Genomic DNA, 24,643 nt, shown 5'->3' on the forward strand with positions numbered 1-24,643 from the left:
GGGACAGGGTATAAATTGCAGACTTCAAAGGCTTTGAAGGGGCAGTGGTTTTACTGAAAACTTATGGCAGGCTTCTGGAAGTGAGTCTGAGGCGCACATATGGGGAAATGACATCATGAGATTTCATCGCCTGGCTTCCCCACAGGTGCTCCCCTGAGGGTTTCGGGAGCCTGACAATAGCTGGCTTTTCTTCCAGCTCCCGGAGCATCTCTTCTGGCAGGTGGAAATGTAATATCACGTGGTCAGGACCGGCTCCTACTTGGATGGTGAGACTAGGATCTAGCGAGTGCTAGGAAGATTCTGGGGGGTATTTCTTCACCGTGAAAAGTAGACTCCAATTATTTAACTCTCGTATGTTATAATTTTAAATGAGGTAAATTTAACCGCTCGCTTCTTGGCTCAGCGTTACTACAAAGTAAACATGCAAGTATTAATATTGAAAATAATGTCCCTTTAAACAATATCCGGAAACTCGTTGTGGGGCATTTCCAGTATATCCATAAAGCAAATGAAACAACTTAATTATTTGTTTCTCTAAGGGAAGGAGCTAAACTCGAAATTAATTTGGTTCGGCCTGTGAAACAATTCGTTTGCTCTGCCTAATTCTGCCAATTAAAGAACTTTTCCCAGACACAATTAGCATGTAAATCAGCGGCGGGGAGCGAAGAATGAGCCTCGGCGACCGGGGTTGAGTGGAGCGCGGGACAGAAAACCCCGAAGGCCAAAGGGGCCGGACTACCCGGCAGCGGTACAGCGCCTGGAGCGCACGGACGAGCTAGGGGACCAGCTCGCACTGACCCGGCAGTCATCAGCCAAAATCTGGGTGTTAAATAGCGCAGCCGGGTATCGAGCCGTCTTGGCCTCCAGATCCTTCTCCGAACCCCGCGGGATTCTGAGGGGACGTCCTGCAGCCGGCCCCCACCCAACCCGCAGGAATGCGGCCACCGATCCACACTCCCCAAACCCCTCCCGAGGCCGGCTCTCGGAGCCGCGGGGGCTGCGCGCGCACCTAGGGCCGCGCCCCCCACCACCCTAGGTCTGTAGCGGCCTTTGCCCGGGAAAGGTGGGGATAGCGGCCCCTGCTGACAGTTCTGGAGAACAGCAGAAGTCCTTATTTTTTTTCTTTTTTTTTCCCTACCATTCTCCCTACCTTTTCCAGGTGGTGGTAGTGGGGGGAGGGGGAAATAGGTGTTGACCCGTGTGCATTTATTCTTCGTGAAGCCTCTTCAGCAGATGTCTGTACTTGCAGAAGCGACAGAAAAGGGAACATGGACTTATTAGTGGTCCTAGTCCCAATTAGGGAACAGGTACAGTTTCCAATATAAAGGAACTCGGCCTAAGTGGGACTGAGACCCGGCCCTCCGCACTTGGCTTTTCTCAGCCAATTCCATGACTAGTAAATATCTCTCCGAGAATAGCTGGGTCGCCCGGTGTTACTTTGTTTAAAGGTTGCGACTGTGGTCCTCACCATCGGCGAAGCCCCCTTGGGGAGCAAGAGTGGCGGCGCTCAGTTGCTTTCGGGGCGCAGCGGCAGGGGGAGGGGAACGTGGTGTGACCCGACGAGTTGGCACAAGCCTGTAACTGCAAGACTTTGTAGCTACTGAAAGTTCAAGTGGTGAAAGAAGGCAGTGCCTGCCATTCTTCGTGTGATCATAACAATAGCGCCTTGGAAGTGGTTGCGATTTTCTTCTTCCATAAAGCTTTTGGGTTCTCACTGGAATTGTTTGCGTGCTATTTCTGAAGTTTACTTATTTCCAAGACCAGTCCACACAATGTAAACTTTAAGAAGTTTTAAAATAGATCGCCTTCTTTAAAAACGCCATTCTCTACACTGTAGTTTATTTGCTTACTTCACATGCTTTATTAACGTGTGTATGTGCGTAACTAATAGCTGTGTTCTTACCTTCCAAGTGTATTTTTAACCGCACCGGCTTCTATCCAATTCTTCTAGCTACGTGGAGCGTCCATCGCTTCTGGAATCTACCTCTTGATAACAGTAATCAGAATCAGAAAGGCTCGCCGTTCACTTACCCTCATCCTTTAAAACTTTTCCATTTAAGAAAATCGATGAACAAAACCTTTCTTGTAACTCGCTCCTGCACTACGTCTATTTTTATTTATTTTTCTGATTTGGCAGGACTCAGCAATGCTGTCCGGGATTTTTTTTTTTTTTTTTCCTTTCCTAGCTAGAGCAGATGTGGGGGTGGGGGAGGTGAGGGCTGGGCTCCAGCCGGAGTCGCCCCCGCTGAGCCTCCGCCTAGCGCGCGGTGGGGCCAGGAATCCTGGTGGAAGGAAGCGGCGCTGGCCAGTTGGTCCAAGGCTCCACCTGCGTAGTTTCCCCACCTCTGCCTCGCTCGCTCACACTCACATACACCACAGCTCTCCTTTGGGTCGGAGGAGACGCCAGCCAAAGTAGGCGGAGTAGCGGGAGGAGAGTCCGATCTGCGCAATCCAGTCCGGGACTTGGCTCCGCCCGGGAGCAGCGGCCTCTCCGGTGACAGAGGAGTAGTGAGCGGCACGGGGTGAGGCTGCCTCCAACTCCGCTCCCCGCGCACTCGGCTGCCCAGGCGCTCGGGACCCAGCAGCGGCGCTCCTCCGCGGTGCCGGTCGCCCGCGATGCCCGCTTAGCAGCGTGTAGCAGCGTCCAGCATCACCATACCCGCGGCACCGCGCTCCCGGCCGCAGAGCCCGGCCAGAGCCTTGCACCCCTGCCCCAGCCCCCGCCCCACCCCCCGCCCTGAAATGACTTGTTAATCGGCGCAGACACCACCAAGGGGACTCACCGGAGTGGAATCCAAGTGGAATTTGCATTTGGAGAAGAGTTTCTTGAACATTTACCCTCTTCCTTGTTTTCTTTTTCTTTTTCTTCTTCTTCTTTTTTTTTTTTTTTTTGGCTTCTTTCTTTTTTCCTCTCCCCTTCTCCGCTCGTCATTGGAGATGAACACATCGCGTTTGCATCCCAGAAAGTAGTCGCCGCGACTATTTCCCCCAAAGAGACAAGCACACATGTAGGAATGACAAAGGCTTGCGAAGGAGAGAGCGCAGCCCGCGGCCCGGAGAGATCCCCTCGATAATGGATTACTAAATGGGATACACGCTGTACCAGTCCGCTCCGAGCCCCGGCCGCCTGTCCGTCGATGCACCGAAAAGGTACGGCCCGGGCGCCCCGGCGCTCCCCACCTCCCGGGCAGCAGAACTCCAGCCTGAGGGTTCCGGGGCCGTGGCTAGCGCGTGCTGTCGGCTTTGTGGTGCCTGCGTTTTATTTTGTCTTGTGTCTCTGTTTCCCGAGCGTTGCCCGGTCCTGGGGGGGAACCATGAGCCCTGCCTGCCTTTCCTCCAAGCCCCGCGCCCCAGAGTACGCCCGGCTACAAGTCGAGAGCTTTCCCACCCGCGTTGCGCACACGCCCGGCGCCGCCCCGGGCCGCGACGGCGCGTATGGCTGTTCCTCCCGGGGGTGTGTGTGTGTGCGCGAGACCCAAGGCTCATCCTCACGCGGGCCAAGCAGGGAGCAGAGCGGGCTCTAGAGGGTGGGATTCTCGGAAGCTCCCTGGCCCGGTGTCGAAGGCGGGGGAAGGGGTTCTGCCCTCGAGGGCTGGAGGGGGTTGGGTAGAACAGCGCTGTTTTCGTCCAGAGCCAGGTGGGAGAAGGGATTCCGCGGAGACGGTGTGGAAGCGGAGAGAATCTTTTGTTGTCAGTGTGGGGTCTGGGCTGGGCTCCGTGGAGTGCGAGAAACTTGTAATGGCCCTGGGCACCCGCGCGCCCTGTCTCTTGGTGAGATCCTGGCTCCTGTGGCCGCTGCCACCAGAGGTTCCAGGCTTTGTTTGCTCGAATAAGTGTCCAGGAGCAGCCGTTCGGGTGACGCGGCGCCCCCGCCCTGGGTCCTGTTCTCCTCCGCAGCTCCCAACTCGAGCTGCAAGGATATAGCCCGTCGCGACTGCGTCCCTCATGAGACACCCAGCCCTTTGCACCGGGCTGGCGCACGGTACGCCCTCCTCCTGGATCAGCGCGGTCTCGCTCTGGAAAGATGACCCAGGAGGGGGAAGGGTGAGAGACCTGGCAGGAGATGGCCCTGGGTTTGAAACCCAGACAAGGGCTCTGTCCCGACTCCTCACTGTGTCCTAGGGCGCTGCCATGGGGGCAATGGGGCGCTGGAGAGTAAGCGGGGTAGTGTCCACCCACCCTGCCTGATCCTGATGGGGCGGGAAGTGTCTCTTGTCCCGATTCTCCGCGTTTTGCTCAGCTCCTCGCTGGGGAGATGGTGCAAAACAGGATCCTGAGGTCTCCTCCCTCCTCGCACGACCCAAGCGGTACGGGGGGAGCCAGGGAGCGGTCCCGTAGTTGTGGACGTCGGGAAAGGAAACGGGATTCCGCTGTTTTTCCCGCTCCCTCGCCGCCCCTCCGCCCAGCGCCTCCTCCCACTTTACAGCGGCGGGGTCAGTAGACCAGGCGCTTCTGGAAAGTTTCCCTGAAAGCCAGGCGGCAGGCACGACCGGATTGGGGCTCCGCGTGTGCAGTCTGAGGGAAGCTGGACCTGGAGGGAATCATACGGACAGCTCCGGATGCAGCTAGGAGCTAGAACCCGGCCCTTTGGAGAGTGGAACCTCCTGGCCCGCAGTACTTGCTGGACAAGTCGGGGAAGGGATGGACGGGGAAGCAGGACCTGGAGGCAGGTGCGGCCACTGTGGACAGAGGCTGTGACGAAGGTGCGTGTGGACACAGGCCGGGACTCGCTGGCTTGCAAATAGCCAGCTCCAAGCGCAGCATCCCGAGCCATCTGCGCCCCGCGCACGATTTCCCAGTGTGTCTATCCAGGGAGGGGCGAAGCAGAGCCAGGTGTGCGTGGAGCGGGGCAGGATGGGAGACTGGAGGCGCTGTCTTCACAGCCAGGGCAAGCACTTCCAGGGAGCCTCCGGCCTGCATCGCAATGGGGAGCCCTGCAGGCTGTTTCGCGTCGGTCTTGGAGAGAAAGGTGGCTGCTTTGGAACTGCGGTGGCCAGGCACAGCCACAGTGGGATCGCTCCTTTTTTTACGCTCAGCTTTTTTACGCTACTGAATGCGATCTGTGAAAGGTTTAAAACACAGGCGCGCAAGGACACACACACGCACACACTCGCGCTTGTAGGCACAACTTTCTTTACCTCAGATCTGAAAAGCCATTTAATCCACTTGCAGTGTTGTGCCAACAGGTCTCAGAAAAGCTATTTAATGCCCCCCAGCGCTGGCTTTTAAGTCTTTCCAGGATAGGAAGGTCGAGTGCCTTTGCCTTGTCTTTCTTTAGTCCTGAAATTGTTCGTCGTTCTTCCCCTGGTGGACACATCTTGGGCATCGAGTCCGTGGTACGCTACAGTGATGGCGGGGAAGACTGGTGGTTTAATTAATTATTTAATTACGTTTTCTCCCCAAAGTAAAGATGCCTATGTTTAATTCTGAATGAAAATACTCTACACTTTATTACACCATACCCAAATGGCTACCAGAGGTCAAGATTGCAAGAATTTTGTATGACTTTTTAATGCTGTGCTTAGTCTGCATGGAGCAGTTTTATGATTTACAGTAAGCTTTGATTAAACTACTCCAGGCACCAAAGTTAATTATTAACCTAACCTTAAATACAGTGGCAGAACTATGTCTCCACCTATTAACCTAAACTATCTATTAAAAAAAATAATTGCACTAGCTATTTGAATTTTGTTTACCCATGCCGTGTGTATGGTAATTTTTATTTGAATCTTGAGTAACCCTTGCTCCCTGTTACTATTTTGGTTTTAGGACGTTCTTGAATGAGGCACTTTGCAAACCAGTCTAAAGCAGGAAAGAATGAACATCAAATTTAAAATCTTACTTTTGTGTTATGAGTCATTTTTCAACTTGTTGTAAAGAAGCATTCTACTTTATTTATGTTTCTTACTTACAGTGTTTGTGGGTGACAACCTTCCCCATATGTTAGGTTTTGCGGCTATCACCTTTTTGAGCTGTGCTACATTCTCAATAACACATATAATCCACATATGTAAATGTTAAGCAGATACGGAAAATCATTTCTGAGGAGCCGTCAGCTGAATATACTTACTGGACGTAACAACTACTCTTAAATAGGTTAAAATTTTATAAGAATCAGTATAGAACAGTCAAGTAAATGTCGAATGAATGAAATAGTTTTTCCACTCAGAGTGGACTTCTTTATTTTCCCTACAGTGAAAAAAATATATATGCCATCAAGTGAGTGGTTATTACAAGGCATCAATAAGTGCACCTTTTTATTTACACACAAACACACACCCCTCAAGTTCTTCCAAAATCTAGTAAATGCTTTTTCCAATATTAAACACATATAGCAATTGTATTTTGAGTAGGCGGGTAACATTGCACAGTGAAGTCTAATGTGTTGAATCAGAAGCATAGAGAGAATTAGGAAGACTGTTATCTTCGCCAAATAAAAATAAGGCATCCAAATTAAGAACTTGTATTAGATTCAAAATAAGTAGTCATGCTTTACTCCTATATGAAATGGAAGGAAAAATACTATTTTGAACCAGGAGTTAAGTCAGATAGTTTATTCTGTGTACATTGTGGTTCAGCTCTTTTCAGAACAGGACAAAAGAGTGATGATGGGATGAAAGTTTTTTTAGAACTAGATTGCCAAGAGCTAATATAGTCTCTCCATCTTATTTGTTTGCAGGAAGGAATTACAGAACAAGCTAAGCTAATTGCAAATGCTTTAATTAGGCATCTGCCATTTGTGTAAGGCAATGCCTAGGAAAGCCTATCTCTGCACTGCCCCTCTCCACACCCTTCTTTAGGTTTAGACAATTTTCTGTCCTCCTAGAGTAGACGAGTGCTCCTTGACATATTTATACAGGAGCTTTGTGTTACGGCAGCCACATTAGTGCATCTGGAGGAAGGTGATGCCTTGAAGCATTCTGCTGGGCCCTCCCATATCAGGACCCTCCACTCTCTTGGGATGCCTTGGAGCCAAGTTTTCTCTGAGATATTTCTATTTCATCATGAAGGCTTTTCTCATCTGCTTTAAAATGTGCTGCAAGAGCAACTGAGCTATTCTCTGCTGGCAACCACATGGTTGCCTCTTGGGGATATGGTAAGGTGGAGAAAGGAGGGAGGCATTTAATCCCTTTGAAATGAGCAAATGAGATGTCATACCACACAACCCTCAAGGGGAGGAGTTCAGGACTTCTGACCATGGGACTGTTGCATATAGTCTATACACAAGGGTATCTTGCTTTGTGAAACAGATGAGCTCTTGCAAAACTTTATTACAATAATTCCATTTACACCAATAGAGGGTATCGTATAAAACCATAATACACTGATGATTCCCAAGTAACCTCTTCAGCTTAGACCTCTCTCCTGGACCTCACAAAAAACCAGCGCTTAGTGGGTAGGCAGCTCCTCCTGAACCTAATAGAGATCTCAAATTTAGGTTTAAAAAACCTAATTCTGTATCTTTCTCCCCCATATCTGCCTTTCTCATAATCTTCTCCATCATAGTAAATGGCAACTCCATTCTTTGAGTTGCTGGCCTGAGTTTAGTTCTCCTTGAAGCTTCTCTCTCACACCTACAACCATCGTGGCTGCAATGCTGTTGGCTCCATCTTCAGAATGCCTGCAGTGATCCTCCTCTGTGTGGCCCTCAAATTGACCAAGCCATGGTCCTCTCCTGCTAGGTTTTCATGCCAGCTTCCCAACTAGCTTTCCTGCCTCTGCTCTTTTCTCAATGCAACAGGCAAAACACAGCAGTGATTTTTTCTTAAACTAAGCCCTATCAGATCACTGCTCTGCTCAGATGTTTTCCCATCTTATTCCAATAAAAGCCAAGTCCTTCCTTTGGTCTTTGCAGCACCACATGATCTGCACTCAGGCTCCCGCCTCTCTGACCTCCACCCCTTGAGCTTCCTTGAATTTGTCAAGCATGGCATATACTTGGGGGCCTTTGCAAGGACTTACTCTTTTATGCCTTGGGATGGTTCTTTCCCCAGATAGCTACATGATTTGCTTCTCACATTCTTCAGGTCTCTGTTCAAATGTCACTTTCTCAGTGAAGTCTTTTGATCCCCTTATTTACTTTACTCTTTCCCACAGAACTCCCCACCGCTTGGCAGTCCTTATTTTTTTCTTAGCATTTTTCACAGTCTGACAAACTATATGTTGTCCTTGTTGATTTTCTGTCTTCCACTAGAACATAATGCCATAAGGATAGACATTTTTAGGTTTTATTCACTCTGGCACCTAAAACTGTGCCTGGCACATCATGGGCCATCCATAACAAGTGTTTGTTGAATGAATAAACAGTGAATCTTTTTTTGCAAACAACTAGTCTTTATTTTATCTATTTTGTCTGCCTTTTATATCATGTTTTTATCAAATGAGATACTTCATGCATGAATGTGTGTGTGTGTATAATCTTCCAAGCACATAGGTGGTATGGCTCATGCATCATTAGCGGAACATTCACTGTGTTGTTTTTCCAGTGGTAGTGATGGATTGGAGCCTGTTCATTCCCACACTCTCACCCAGTCCCCTCCTGTGTCCAAGAGCACACATCTGTGAGACACCTGGTTGTAACTGGAGGGAGTCTGAGTTAGGTAAAATCAACTTGCCAAGAAACAGAGCTAAGAAGACAGCCAGCATTTATGGGGCTTGAGCTTTTGACCCTGGCCTCATTCGTTCTGCATTCTAACCACTGACCACAGAATGTTCTTGTTTTTTTGGAGTTTGCTAATAGTAGTTTTAAAATTCAACTTTCTGTCAGGAGAATATAGCATACTTTATTAACCCATGTTTCTTCCCCGTACCCGTACAGTATATCTGCTGTTGAGGATTCTGCACTTGGAGTCAAGAAGACTTGGGTTCCAGACTCTTACTACCTTGGACAAATCACTTAACTTCTCTGAGGCTGCATTATTTTAACTGAAAATTGTGAATAGTAAACCTATTCTTCCCAACTTATAGGATTGCTGGGAGAAGATGAAATCATGAATGTGAATGTATTTAGCGAAATATTACATGCACTCTGGAAATTTGGGAAGTTTGATGTTAACCCCCTCTTTCCCACTCCAGACCCTGGATATAACAGAGATCCTACTTCATCTTCTAAATTATTTTTAGAAGAATATACAGTGTTCATGTAGTTTTAGTGTAAATCACATCATGCAACTAAATAATATGTTTGAATTCATTGAAATTGTATAGTTCACTTAGAGCATGGATAGCAACTTTATTAATTAGAACACCAACCATGTCAAGGAATCATTGCTTTCAACATGATCATTAAATCAGGCAAGGTCATGGGAGTGCCACTCTGCCAGGAATTATTTTAAAAGTAAGGTAATTGTTTTTGCTCAGTTAAATTCTGAAATAGTTCAAATCAATGTAATCATTAGTGTAACACAGATATGTCAGGGTGAACCAGGACTACTAGAAGTTTCCATCTTTGCTGTACCAAGGCCAAATTCATTAGATTTTGTGGCATGAAGTTAATAAATGTGAAGGGAGTGTTGGAGGGAATGAAGTGGACAGCTCTAGAGGCATTGCTGAAGTCATGCTTTTTTGACAGACAAGACACATGGATTTGTTTTGCCATTTACTAACAGTGGGACTTTAAGCCAGTTTCTTTTCTCCTTCAGTTTTCATTTGCAAAGTGCTTGTATGATGATAATGTTATGGTTTTGAGAAGAATAAATGTGATAACATCTGTAAAATGCATAGCACAGTAACATCTGTAAAATGCATGTCACAATGCTGGGCACACAACAAGCAGTCATTCAACATAAGGTATTATTTTTACTTGAGTAAGAGTAGTTAATGAAAAACGCCCTAGGAATGGATTTTGAAAAAGCAGATAGTACCTTTACTGTGGGGGGCAGGGGAAATAGTACAAAAGGAAATGGCTCTGAATCTGTAATATAAAGAGATGATGCAAAAGGAAACAACCTTTGGACTAGAAATAAACATTCATACCATAAACAGGCCATAATGTCTTGGGTTTTAAGTTGAGGAGCATGTGAACACGACACTTGCAGGGAAACAGGAAGCAGGGAAACTTTGGAATTTGAAATATCACACCCGAAACATGGAAGGAAAAAAACACTATATATAAAAAATAGTAATAACAACAAGCAGAGCCTTATATCAAATAGGAGCCCAAGGGATAGCTTTTTAAAAATGATAGCTGTCACTTATTAACATTTTAATAATAAAATGTACACTCTGCACCTACATTTAGAATCTGAAAGCAACCCATAATGACTATTTTAGGGATGAGTTGAATTCCCAAGGACCACACCTGTCTTAGGAGAGAAACCCGGCTGCTGATTGGAACCCTTGAGGAGGTTGTGGCTAGGCCTTCTGCAAGAAGGTCTTCAGGGTGGCCATGCATCTGCCAAGTCACTCTTCCCTGGCCAAGCTTGAAATCAGTTTGGGAGAGTGTGAATCTCCCAGCAAAAGCAAACTACTGCCTTCCACACCAAAGGCAGGAAATAATTGGCTGACCCCAGTAGAGATAGCAGTTATTCTACTGACAGACACACTACTACAAAACCTGAAATTTGATTCAAATGATAGTCATACAAGTTCTTATCAGTGAGAAAAATCTGACTTCTAAAAGGCACAGCTGAAGGGGAAATAAATTGATGTTATCACCACAATTCCCTGCTACCATTATGTTTTCTAGGAATGCCTCCATGGCTTAGAGTTACAGTTATTTTCATGTAGGAAATAAAATGTTCTCAAACTCTGTAAGTGGAAAGGGAATGGAAAGAGTGTGAGATAAATCAGTAATTAACATGCTGCAAGGACTGAAGTTTCAGATCCTTCTTAGCAGCCAGTATGGTGACTGTTGCTTTGAAAGTATTGTTAGTAATAGATATTTCCTCATGCAGCCTTTAGACTTGAAGCTTTCTTTTAATACTCCTGGGTGCTTTCTAGGAATTTCCAACTAACCTGTAATTGTCATCTGTAGAAAATTAAATTCAAAGAACCCATGCAAATTAAAAAAATTTAGCAGAAGAACCTCTAAAATTGGTGCTGTTCACCCCTTTCTTAACCCTTTTGCCCCTCTGCACTTCAAAGACCAGCCTTTGGCCATGATTTGATTTGAAGCATTTATAGAACAGAACAGGATCTGGCATTAAATACAATGAAAACATGCCATTGGAAAATAAACATTGTTAGAGACTGGGAAGAAATAAAGATTGTATTAATTATGGTTTAATATTCTATGAGAGTTTTACAGACAAGCTCTCTGTGATGGATCCATTCTTCTTTCCCTGTTCCTATTCCTCATTCGTTTTTTAAAGAAGAATATTCAATCTTTTCATTAATATTGCAGTGACTTCAGCACTTCCCCGCCCCTCCCCCAGACTCCTACTGTCCTTGAATGAGGAAACTGAGAGAATACTGATTGAGCTGCTGAATGGAAATGTTCCTTTCCTGAAAATGGAATGCTTTACACAAAATTGCATTCCACAAAAAAAAAAACACTCAAAACAATTCAACAACTGTCCCTCCGCCTTTCTACCCAGAGAGCCACTTGACTTCATTCACATATTTTGGTTTTTCAATGTATTTGTTCTTAGGCCTCAAATACCCAGGTGGAAAACCATTCTATTAAGCCTTTCACTATTTTTAAAACATGAGCATCTGAGTTTCTAAGAATATTCTCATTCCTGCATAGTGAGTGATAAATAGAAACCAAATTGTTTATAGCATTCTAAACTCAAGTATACGTGGCAGAATGGCAGTGGAGTTGATTTTTATAAGAATACTTGTTAATGGTTTTCGAGATGGATTCTGTCCTAATTCTTCTTGTATCATGAATGATGGCCCTAGCTAGACACTGTCGCTGGGATCTTCATCTATTAATCATGGAGGCTGCTTTCTTATTCGGTTGCCATAGTTTCAGTGCCTCAGATAGTGTTGGGGTGTCTTGGGAAAGGTTTGAGATATACTAGGGCTTGCAAGCCTTGCAGTTATTTTGGCAGTTGTGCTCTGAAAAACTGAAAACCGCTTCTCATATAATTCAGTGTTGGATTAAAAGAGGCAACTTCTGAGAGTGTCTCCCTGGACCTTGTTATGTGCACATCCAGCTGATATTTACTCCAGGATTTGCCTCCTGCTCAGTCTTGCTGGCAAAATAAATAAATAAATCAAAATACAGTCCAGAGGCTGATGTCACTTTCATATTTCAACAAGAAAGCAAAGGGGTGCAAACTCTTCATTAAGGCTATTCACAAATGTGGAGGTAAATGAGGGCATTCACGACTTTGCTTAAAATTTCAGCTTCATAATTTCGTTTTGGCTCTGCAGATTACTAAATAAATAAAATGACATCATGATTGCTGTGTGTTGTGTGTTATTTTGGCAATGGAAACATGTAGAGCTTTACTTCAGGTTTAACCTTTCCTTTTTTACGCTTGACACTCATTGCTAAGGAGCTAGAGACCATTTTACTGTATTTTGCAACAAAAGGCACCTACATTTTGGACGGTGGGTCTGCTGCTTTGTCAACTCTTGAATAGTATATGAACATTTTTTATTTATTGAATAATTTCAATATTTTGCTATTTTTTTTTTTTGGTTTGTGACTGTAGGGTTGATTAGAAAATGTTCTCCAGTGGTGTATACGTTGTGTGACTTGGTCAAGAAAGGATTTGGGGAGTAAATTGCTGTAAGAGGGTGATACACATACCCACATTCCGGTGATTTATGTGCTTCACGTGTGATGTAGAACACAGCTTGCTTCTGTTAGGCAAATTTGGCCTTGTGTAACAGATAGTGGTACACTTCATGTTTCAGTTTCCATTTCTCAAGTGGACTTTCAAGGACTCCTGCCAGTCTAAGCCAAGCAATTTAATTCCTTTGTAGATTAAAACATAAAATAATCTCACACTGGAAGCAAACAGTGCTGAATTCAAGACATGTAAAGCATAAATGAAAATCTAGGCTGATTTAGAAGAAGAAACTTTGAATTCCTTACAAATGGGACTAATCTAGAAAATTAGTCATATTTTTTTCCTTTTTACTAGAAAATGACTAGTTTTTATTTCAGAGTGAGCTTCAAAGCAGCGTTTTAAATTTCTCCAGATCCAGCCTGCCAAAATTTTTGTGTAAGATCAACAAGCATTTTTAATGCACGTGCCTATTTTGTTGACCCATCCCTTACCCAACCACACTAAAGGACTGATTTTAGAGGCCAATAATGTGAAGTAAATTAAAAGGATAACATGGCCTTAATTGCTACTGGCTTCACCAGGCTTCTAGGCACCGGAATTTCTTGTGGAGAAACACTTTTAAGTGTCACAGCAGTTTTTGATCATGTGGTCTGGCTCACCCAGAGGCTTCAATTATCTCCCATCCCTTCTCCACTTCCCCTCAGATATCTCCAAGAAGCAAAGAAAATGTGCATTTGTAAATTCAGTATTATGGACCCCTGATTATTTGGCAGGGTAAGAAAATAGGTTCTGTTCATTTTACCATATTCACATAGGCTAAATGTTTAAACAACAAAAAAAGACATGGAATGGAGGAGAACAGTGGGCCTAAGATCAAAGCTTTTTTCATTAAAAAGAATTTTGTTGAATTCAGTTCATTCTCCTCTCAAATGATAACAAGATTGTGATTACTCTTGGGTGTCGGGTTAGACACAAGATTGCACACGTAGCCTTAAGAAAAGTAAAGAGTACTTTTTGTATGGATGTCAGTCAAATACAATGTGGACTTTAATTAACCTTAATTAATGATTTCTGATTACAGATTTTCTTTTGTATGCCTTGGAGGCTGTATTTAGGTAGAGTATTTTCAGCCAGTAGTGACATGAACTTGCTTCCTTTGTCTTGCCATGCAAACCACACTAGATTCTCATTACAATGAAAAATGTGATTCTACATCATTTCAGAATGGTCATACAAAGAAGGAAATATCACTTGGGGAACAACTGAAATTTGTAAGTGGTGTGGAGTATTTGAATCTTCGGAGGAATCATTTCTAATTCTAAAGGAATTTACCTATCAAAATTGCTGATATTTACTGGCTTCTGGCTGGATTTGAGGCCATTCCTTCCAAAGATTGAATGAGATTTTAAGTGGTGCCCCAGTTGTTTCAAATAAAAGCATACTACAGAAGTGCTGGACCTAGTAGCATTTCCATTGTCCAAGTGTACCCTTTACAAAGTACCAAACATAACAACTAGGGAATATTGTAGACACTGTGGAGAATTGGGCATCTTTTTTTTTTTCTTCCATGAAGGCAATTTATTAACAGAAAATATTTTGAGGAGTCTTGTTCACAGATAGCGACCACGGCGACCCCTCTTCCTGTGGGTGCTGCCAAAGGGGATGGGAGTGACGTCCTCAATCTGCCCCATCTTCATACCGGAGGGGGCAAGGGCTCTGAGGGCCGACTGGGCCCCAGGTCCGGGGGTCTTGGTCCTATTGCCTCCTGTGGCCCGGAGTTTGATGTGTAAGGCAGTGATACCCAGTTCCTTGCACCTCTGAGCCACATCCTGGGCAGCCAACATAGCAGCATATGGCAAGGATTTATCTCAGTCTGCCTTCACCTTCATCCCACCAGTCACACGGCAGAGGGTTTCTTTGCCAGAAAGATCAGTGACATGGACAAAAGTGTCATTGAAGGATGCAACGATATGGCAGACACCAAATACGTTTTCGCCTTCAGCCACCTGAGGCCAGAGGCTGATGACCTGTTCTTCCTTTTCCTTCCCCTTTCGAGGTGCCATTTCTGCACGTTGTCTCCAGACTCCACACCGGAAAGAGTGGGCCTTATTTTTTATTAAAAGTACTTTTTCCTGTGTCATGAGTTTTAGAACAGATATCAAAAACCTAAATAAGGATGTTAATGTGCTGTTTACATTCAACTTTTAACTAGAGGGTCTAATAAAGGCTAGATATATTAATGCCAATTTATGAATTAAATTTCTCTGTGAACAATTATTTTGTAGCTTATACAAAACCCTAATAGCATATAACCCATCTAGTTTAGTGTAATTATGCTTATGAATTATAAATACTTAGCTTTTACAATTAGACTTACCGATCTGTAGGCACCTTAATGAGAAATTACCAAAATTAAATTGATTCATAATACTTGCTGTACTGTGTTTCAGGGTAGTGGTTATCTAAAATAATTTTTAGAGTATGTGTCTGACTGCATGCAGTATGGCTTTACTTTTAATAGAAAAAATGTCCTCTCTGTTGCATGATCCCACCTTTGTCCAAGGAGGAGATGTCAAAAGTTAGAAAGATCAGAGTAGTTTCATATGTAGTCAAGAGAAAAGGTAACACATCTTTTGGATACATTTTTTTTAATTATAAAGGGATGTTCAGAGTACAGGGAAAGGTTTCTATTAAAAAGTCAACTTTTATCTACAAGGTGTTTCCTCTCATTTGTGATGAGGGGAAGTTCAACATGTTCAATATGCTGGTTAATTAATTCTCCAGGGATATCTCCGAGTGTGATGCTTTCGTTTTCATATTTTGTTGTGTCCAAAACACAAAACCTGTTAATATTGCCCAAACACATCCGTTCCCAAGAATTAAAAGGACAATGTAATTGCCTTTGCTGCTAGAAAACAGCTACATCGAGTTCTCCAGCAGATCTTCCAACATGCCAGGTGTGCAAGACAAGCCTTTGAAATGTTGTGAATAACTTGACATTATCACATTGTTATTGAAATGCAAATTCTGTGTAGAACATGAAAGAGTTTTAAATGTACGAATAGGACAATGCAAGTCATCAACCATACTTAGTCTTAACTTGCCTGTTCTGTGAAAAGTAATCATTATGTATTTGCATCTTTTATTGTTTTTCCTTGGCCATGTTTAAAGTGCTTAACACACCTTCCTGGGTGGCACCTTGTTGGGGAGAGAATAGATTGGCTCCCAGCTTTGAGGTGTTTAGATAGGGTTGTTCTGCCCAGGAAGGAGATACGTTTCCCCAAATTAGTCTTGCTGAGTTCTACAATACAATTAGAAGTCAGGCTTACTGACTGTATTTAATGGTGTTATTATTAACAATAAAGACTATTTATATAGTGCTTGTATTTTTCAAAGTGTGTTTATAAACATTGCCTTATTTCGTCTTATCACAACCCTCCAGGCTAGGCAGGATAGGTATTATTACACCCAATTTAAAGATGAGATAACAGGTTCAAAGAGGTCAAGTAATTTGCCTAAGAGCACACCTTTGGTAAGGGAAGGGCCTGGACAAGGTCCCAAACCATATGAATCTGAGTTTTGTGCTCCTCCATATCGCCGTGTTGTTTACTCAGTATTTAAAATTTAAAAAGTATTAAAATTGTCCAATCCTAGTTGTTCTCACATGGCTCCTATTACACAGAAGTGAATCCTGACACAGAACAAGTTTAGAAGTAGCTTTTTGAGGATTTCATCTGAGGCTTTAGTGCAACCGGGACCTAAATTCCTACTTCTCGGTGAAATACCATTGCTAGGAGGGGACACTCACTGTCTCTGGAGGTTCTTAGAGTCTTGAGTCAAAGTCACCCTAAGAAATATCAAATGGCAAATGGTAGGTGATTTTATTTGGGATTCTAGTCTTATTTTATGGTCGGGATAAAAATAAATAGTTACATAAGGGTGGCAGTTTTGACCCTGGCACAGGGTAGAACTGGAGGGACAGAAGTTTGAATTAGATACTCTGTCAGGAATATCCTCCTGGGGCTTGCAACTCATACCTATAAAACAAACACGTTTTTAGCAAGGAATGAAATAGACTGCATGGCACAACCTAAGTGAATCTTCCCTCTGACAAAGGTCATTGTACCCTGGTTCAGGCTACTAGATCTAGTGAAAGCAGCAGCTCAATTTAATTCAATAGATAATATATTTAGCACCTACTCTTGGCAAGGAAAAGTTCTACACACTGCAGAGAGACAGCGATGAACTAGTTCAGAATTTACTGCTTGCGTGCCTACTGTAGGCCCACATTTTAGTGAAGAAGGTAGAGATGTGAAAAATCTTTCTAGTGTAAGGTCTGACTATTCTCTGTCCCAAATGTAGAATGCAGAAGATGCTAAGAAGGCGAAAAGTGGCTCTGTCCAGCTGGGAGATCAGGCTGGGCTCCATTGAAGGAGAAAGCATTTCAATTGCGGAGTGAGGTCTCCATATTTGGGAGGCAAGGGGGAGGAGGAACAGTGAGGTGAAGGGAAAGGCAGGAGCAAGGCCCAGAGATGGGGAATGTAGGACTTGGCCCCTGAACAGCAAGGGGCCCTCCTGGTGACTGGAGCACAGGGACAACGTGATGTGGGGAAGCTCTGAAGACAGAGGAGGCATTGAGGCAGCTTGTGGAGGGTCCTGCCCAGGGTGCTGCAGGTGGCTGAAGCTTTTCAGCAAGAGGATGATGTCACCAGATATGTGTTTTAGAAGTATAAATCTGCTAGGACTGTGAGTGGAGAAAGGAAACAGATTTTGGGTATGTTGGCATGGTACAGCCAACAGGATTTGAGGCCAGTTGGATGTGTGGGGTAAGGGAGGGGAAGGAGTGAAAAATGGTTCCAAGGTATCACCTCTGGGGAGCTGAGTGGATGGTTGTGGCATTGGCCAGACAGGAACCCAGGTTTACAAACAAAACATTTAACTGCTGTCATAAACCGTATTTAAGTGACACATAATAAGCACAACACCAAAGTCCAACACCTAGTTGCAACGCTCTCGTATTGGTCGGACCTCCGAGAGCACACCAACAAACAACACAAGTCGGTGTGGAGCAATGCGCTGTTTTCATGAGACCCTAGCTGCAGACAGGCTGAGGCCTAAAATGGCGTCAGCCCCAAGTGAGGACGGGGCAGCGGTTTTATAGTCTCCTCTAAACAGGAAGTGTCCTAGTCTGACGTAATTGCTACGTGATACCCTGATGGCCTCTCTCAATCTCAGGGGGGTAACTATCTTCCGGCGCATTGGGACTGGGCCTGAGGAGGGAGGAGTTATTCATCCTCCCAAGCTTTCAGGCCAGGGGAGAATCTTTCACTAGTCCTATTGTGCTCACCCTCAGCTCTTCACAAAGAGTGCTAAAGTTTTTAAGATTGAGTATGTTTAAACTGTCGCCATTTGATCTGGCAGTTGGGACCACTTTCTTCAACCTTGGGGAGATTCACACCATAATATGAGGTGGCTAATACGAGGAAGACGGAAGCACGTTCATTGCATCTATAAAAACCACTGTTACAAATGGGCAGGAGGACCAAGCGCTAAATGGTCTGTTCACGTAAAAATCGGGGCATATAGGGAGCCACCTAGTTCCTGTTTATTTCATTCCAAACAATTTTACTTTATGAAAGTTTTTAAATTCTGAAATTAGATATACATGTGTTCTCCCTCTCACCCCATCGCAATATTGGGCATATTTATATGAGTATCTTTTAAATTGCCATGTGCAACTGAGATGTTACAGATGATGTAATTCACAAAACACAAATAACGCTTAAATTGTGTTGATTTAATAAGACAGTGTTAATCAGACAGCTAGGCCTTTTTTTTCTTTTTTTGCTGCGTTGTGCTAAAATTGAACACCGCTTATATAGTGGACAGGAAAATGTGTTCAGTGATATTTTACTTAGGAATAAGTAAATCTTCATTGCATAGATGATTGGGGAATCACAAATTTCATTTTATGGTTTCAACCTTTAGATAAGTGTTGATACGGTACAGTTGTCCGGAAGAATCTTTTGATGTCTCTACTAGTTTAGCTAATACTTATACTATTTAAAAGAATCCTTAAATGATGGGTATTCTCTAATGCATGCGGGGCTTAAAACCCAGATGATGGATTCATAGGTGCAGCAAACCACCATGGCACATGTATAACTATGTAACAACCCTGTACATTTAGCACATGTATCCCAGGACTTAAAGCAAAATAAAAATTAAAAAAGATGGGTATTCTATATTTATCTTTCATGTTGCATTTTTCTTTGTGGGGTTTCTAAATAAAACTTGTAACATGAATGTTTTTATTCTCATTCTGTATTTTAAAAAGAAGCTGAGTAACAAAAGGAAAACAAAACAGGATTGGAAAAATCAACTATTTTCAAGGGGCTTTAACAAACCGAATATCTAGAAAGGTTCTAGAGAACCTTTATGAAACTGTTTGCTTGGATGTCTTATTTTAAAGGCATATTAGAAGTAAAAATTAAGGAATGATTTGATTTTTAAAAAATGTTGGGACACAGTATTTGAGTTGGTATCATAATGCCGAGAAACCGAATTATAGATTATTTATCTATTACATGCTACATTATTGCATAGTTGTGCTATCGCTTGTTTCAAACTTTACTTGGAGGCTGCCCTCTAGTGTTACTGAATCTCAGCACAAGCACTTTTGTTTAGATCCCATGAAAGGTGACAAAACACACAGAGGATGCTACCATCTAGTCAGCAGCTAGATTGTTAAGTTTATGATACATAGTTTGAAAGATTTTGAATAAATTAAAATGTGCACATCACCAGTGCTCTTGATGGCATATAAGACAACATTAGAAAAAACACACACTGATGACTGTGAATTGAAGCCATATCCGGAATACGAAGTCTAACACAGGTTTTAGGACTACCTTAACCAATTAACTTCACTTTTATTTTCTATTTTGTATGTGCAAAAAAGCTACATGTGATAAAATAAGCTCTGTCTAAATAAAGCTATAAGAACTTCTTCAGTTAGTTTAACTAAAAATTGCAAGTATTAAGAAAAGCACTTTGGGAGGCCAAAGCAAGCCAGTTGCTTGAGGCCAGGAGTTTGAGATAAGCCTGGGCAACATGGTGAAATCCCGTCTCTACTAAAAATACAAACATTAGCCAGGAGTGATGTCTCACGCCTGTAATCCCAGCAACTTGGGAGACTGAGGCACGAGAATTGCTTGAACCCAGGAGGTGGAGATTGTGCCACTGCACTGCAGCCTGGGAGACAGAGTGAGACTTTCTCAAAAAACAAAAAGAAAAGTATTTCAACCACCATTGGGTGGGATGTGTTTGACCAGACAGCCTCAAAGTTTATGATATAATTAGTCCTCAGAGAGGAGTTCTCAAACTTCAACACATTTTTCTATTCCAAACCTTCAAAGAGTAGATCCAAGCACTTTAAAGATTATTTTCTAAAGATATTAAGAAGAGAAGCACACCCGCAACCTAAACGGTGGTGTTAAGTGCTTTTCTGACAGTGGTGCCAACTCTGCTTTTTCTTGGATGAAGAGTAAGCATACACCAGAGTCTGCAGAAAGTGGGGAGAGTAAATTTCAGACACAGTAGCTATTTTTTGCATGTATAATGATGGCATTCTCAGTGGATGATGAAGGTAACGTTGCAACACTCCAAGTACATCCAGCTCACAGCAGCAGAGTGACTGACGTGTGTTCTATAAAAATGGTTACTGGTAACAGTGATTTTCCAGTTTTGAAACTCAGATCAGGAAGAACAACTAAAACCATATTAGTGCTAGACATACACAAAATGAAGCTGAACACCAAAATGACACTTGGAAGTCAGCTTTTCTTCTAGAGGGGTGTTACGATAGAGTAGTTAAAAGTATGGGCTCTGGAGGTTGCTATTCTGTTGGCTGTGAGATCTTGGGAACATTATTTAACATCTCTGCGCCTCGTATTCGTCATCTGTAAAGGGGAGATACTAATGGCACCTACCTCATAATGGGAGTCTGATGATTAAATGAAACAGTATGCACCAGAATGATGATACAATAAAAATTAGCTATTAATATTTGACACCAAATCCTCCTAATATAATTAGATAAATTCAATGTTTTTGTCACCAGCAGGATATGGGTTCTTGACAAGTAAAACTAAAAAGACAGGATGATGAGGAGATGATAGTGTCCAGATGAATCTTTCTGTCAGTTTCTGTCTCTATGTTCTTTTGTGTGTCAGAGCTTGGTTTAAAGTAACTGAGTAAATAATCATGATTTCATGTTATTTAGGAAATATAGTACATGCCTACCATGTGCAGAGAGCTAAATTAGATCCTACTGGATATTTCTAAAATATTAAATAAGGCATTAGGGGTTAGGTGACTGTGTTTTGCTACAGTTTTTATTTGCCTTTGTTGGGTCCAGTGCCCAGTTAGGAGCCTATGTTTATCAGGCCCATGATGCCCTGAGCTATAGCCTTCCTGTCTTCTGTTCTCAGAGGAAGAAACTCTGAGGTCATAATATCAAGTGTTTCCTCCCTGGGTGAGTGTTCTGAATGCAGTGTTTACATGGTAGGTAATGTAGATTGTGTATTTGGGAACACAGTACTCAGGAATTTTCACTAACGAAGAGGGCCCAAAGATCTCTGTTATTTAATTAGATTTTTTAAAAATATGTATTTATCTTTTAGAGACTGGTCTCCTTCTGTTGCCCAAGCTGAAGTGTAGTGGCATGGCATGATCATAGCTTACTGCAGCCTCGAGCTACTGGGCTCAAGTAATCCTCCTGAGTAGTTGGGATTACAGGTGCACACTGAGCCTGGATAATGTTTACATTTTTTTTTTTTTTTGGAGAGGGGGTCTTGCCACATTGCTCAGGCTAGTCCAGAACTCCTGGCTTCAAGTGGCCCTCCTGCCTCAGCCTCCCAAGTAGCTGGGATTACAGGCATGAGCCACTGCACCTGGCTCTGTTAACTTAATGTTTGACTCAAAACCAATGTATAGATACAAACAAGTTTATTTTGTATAATAAAACTTTGTTATACGTGGTATTAACTACTTGTACCAATAAACTGAATTGTCAAATTGAGTCATGGGCTTTAAATACTTGTCCTTCACAAAATCAAATAGTTGAACCACTAAATAGCAAAGTGGGTAATTTGGAAAGTAAAGCCCTATTCTGAGCCTGCCTTCACCCCTACTTCACTGAGGTGTAATGAGGAGATAGAAAAGAAGTTGGGTGAGTCAAGAAGAGAAACAAGGGCTGAACTGATCATTAGCTCTCAAGCAAACAAGAGTTAATTATGGCTTTATCCATTCCAGTTTACTCGGGTGGGCAGAACGTGATTCACAAAAATAAGGAACTTGTTGGTCAGGGGTTAGGGAATGTGCTAACAAGAGCTTGGAGACTGGGTGTCTCTGGAGCTGGATAATGGGAACTGGGGCCCCTCCTTCCCAGTAGCAGAGAGGATTGTGTTCATTTGGTATTCACCCAAAGTCAGAACCATCTGACAGCTGTTTGGTGTTTCTTGTGAAATGGACTTGGGCCCTGACCAGATGCTAGTGGACAGATGTTTACAACACAAAAACCTTCATCAAAATAGGCACTAATTGGCACCCTCCTGACAATCTCAACAAATAAGACAGGAATGGGCTGCATCTGCTGTTGACCATCTCAATGCCCAAGCCTGCCGCTCCTGGCTTAGGGAGGAGGCCCTGTTGGGGAACTGAGCTTTCTCCATAGCCAGGGATTTTTGGTTCCAGGGCTTCTTGACATGAAACTCCCAAAAGGTATTGAATATTTGTTTTATATGTATATATGCTTGTATGTATGTACTTAATTGAAACCTTTTAAGAAGGTAGGCCAAGGAAGGATCATTTGGACTTCACCACCCACCTCTCATCAAGGCAAGTCTTAAAATGCAGAATCTTCTCCACAAAGTTGGTTGCTATGCAGTACTTTTTGAACAAATACTTTATACAAATTGTTACATATTATCTTCATATGCACCCCTCCAAATAAATGTGTGTATTTTATTTTATCTGTGATGTAGTTTTGTGGAACTATTTTTGTTAAATGGATTTTAAAAACCTAAAACTGTTTTAAAGTGGATATTTCAGGGGCAAACTGATGACTATGCCCCATAAATCATTAGATAGGGCTTGCTCCCACTTGTACAGGATACAATTCAGTTTGATTTCAACAGTTCAACTATCTTTTTAGTGCCTGAGACACTTTTTGAGTAAGCATTCTCTCCTCTTTTTTTTTTTTCCTCTCAATTTTGCAAGTTGGGAACAAACTCTAACTCCTGGCTTATTATTAAAACTGTTGGAATCCGTTACCCATCTATGTACTGGCAAATAATAATTCTTTCTAAGGCAGGATGTAGTTTTACAATGTATGGTTTAAAACACTTTTACTGATGCTACTGTTTATTACTGTTTATTACTGTAGAAAGCCCTTTCCTACTACAGGGCTCTCTGTGGCCCTCCTCCCATCATTGCCCATTGAAGTCTTCCTTTTCCCACTCATCTCCAGAAATACAGATTTAGGAACGATCCATGCTCCACCACAGATATTTCCAAAACACAGTCTGTATTAACCCAGCTAAGGCGGGACACATTTCACCAGTCATTTCTATAATTATTTATTTTAAAAAAATGATAGACGTGGTTGCTATATCATATGGAGTGTGAGAAACTATCTTATCATGGTACTATTCATCCTGGTTGAAAGGATGTTGGTTTTTTCCCCCTAACATCTCACTCAGGATTTCTCTGGACCAGGAATCCACCCCCTCTTTCCCATTCTCTAGTGTGGCTCCTGCCCCTTTGAATGAAAGGCTGCTCTGACTAAAGGAGCTAGAATATGCCCAGCAACCAAGGCCGGGTACTATTGAGTCCATTGTTTGCTCCCAGCACTGTGGAGCCAAATCTCATTTTATAGCACAGTGTGTTCTAGGAATTCCACTTCATCAGTACAACAGACCTTCTCTAATGCCTTCCTATTTTCCCCATTTGCTGCTGTCACAGGCAGCGCCACACAGTCCTGCGGCAGGCAATTATAATTCACTTCTCTCCAAGGCTCTGCTCTCCCCCTTTTGCAAGGCACCACAAGGCATCAGCTGCCATATTAAATAGACTCTAATGACACCAAGTGTGAGCCGCCAGAGCTGTGGTTGTGATGGTGTGTTTAAGATTTAATCCCTTTGAGGGACTGAACCTGGAGTTCAGAGGTGGTTTCACCGAGGTTTATAAGAAATTTTGCTAAGATTATACTTAATGGATTTTCAAGTACTGAAATGTATTTGTGTTTAAAGTGAATATATTAATAAAACTTTCTGAACACAGTCACAAAAAATAGATCTGATAAAAAGTTATGTAATGTATTATTCAAAGTAATATAATGTAGTTGTCTAATAACAATATATGTGCATATGTGCTGTATGTACTCATTTTCCCTCTATAGTTTTCTAAGCAGTTTGCTTTTTTCTAAATGGAGAAGTGTCCTTTGGTGACTCACAAGGATTCTGGGGAATGAGCGAATGCTCCCTAGAGCACGACCAACTCCTCCTGGGCCCTTGTCTGTGCCAGGAGATGCTTTTCTCCTGGAGACAGGATCGCCATCATTAGTAACTTATCCCTACACCCAATCCATAAAAAATTTTACTCTTTAAAATGTTCCAGCATATTTTGGCAATGGTGGAATGAAAATGTATTCATTTTTGTCACATCTGGCAACGTTTTGGCAATACTTATGAAATTATTTTCTATTGGATTTGTAAAAGTGCCCCATTAGTAACACTTCCTGTAAGTGTAAATAAGCTTTCCCATAGCTGTCCCCTCACCAAAATAGATCGGTTTTGAACCTTCCTGCCGGTAGACAGGATGTGGCCTGATGCTCCCTCCAAGACAGTGGCTGTCTCACCTTCATACTGCCCGGGCCGCTTAACTAAATTGCTCCA

The 24,643-nt window shown here is 43.0% G+C and overlaps 1 protein-coding gene and 1 pseudogene across 3 annotated transcripts in view; one reads left to right on the top strand and one right to left on the bottom strand.

Annotated features, from left to right (window-relative positions):
* The first annotated feature begins 2,453 nt into the window (after positions 1–2,453).
* The window catches only part of SEMA6A (semaphorin 6A), a 133,423-nt gene continuing 111,233 nt past the window's right edge, over positions 2,454–24,643 (top strand). For 2 of the 3 annotated variants that reach the window (XM_038008736.2, XM_008014202.3), the window contains exon 1: positions 2,454–3,150. The gene's annotated coding sequence lies outside the window, so the exon portion shown is untranslated. The remainder of the gene's footprint in view (positions 3,151–24,643) is intronic. The other variant, XM_038008740.2, reaches the window with a different exon arrangement.
* LOC103244376 (small ribosomal subunit protein uS11-like) lies at positions 14,035–14,749 on the bottom strand (annotated as a pseudogene).

The sequence above is a fragment of the Chlorocebus sabaeus genome, chromosome 23, assembly GCF_047675955.1.
Source record: "Chlorocebus sabaeus isolate Y175 chromosome 23, mChlSab1.0.hap1, whole genome shotgun sequence".
Taxonomy (NCBI): Eukaryota; Metazoa; Chordata; class Mammalia; order Primates; family Cercopithecidae; genus Chlorocebus; species Chlorocebus sabaeus.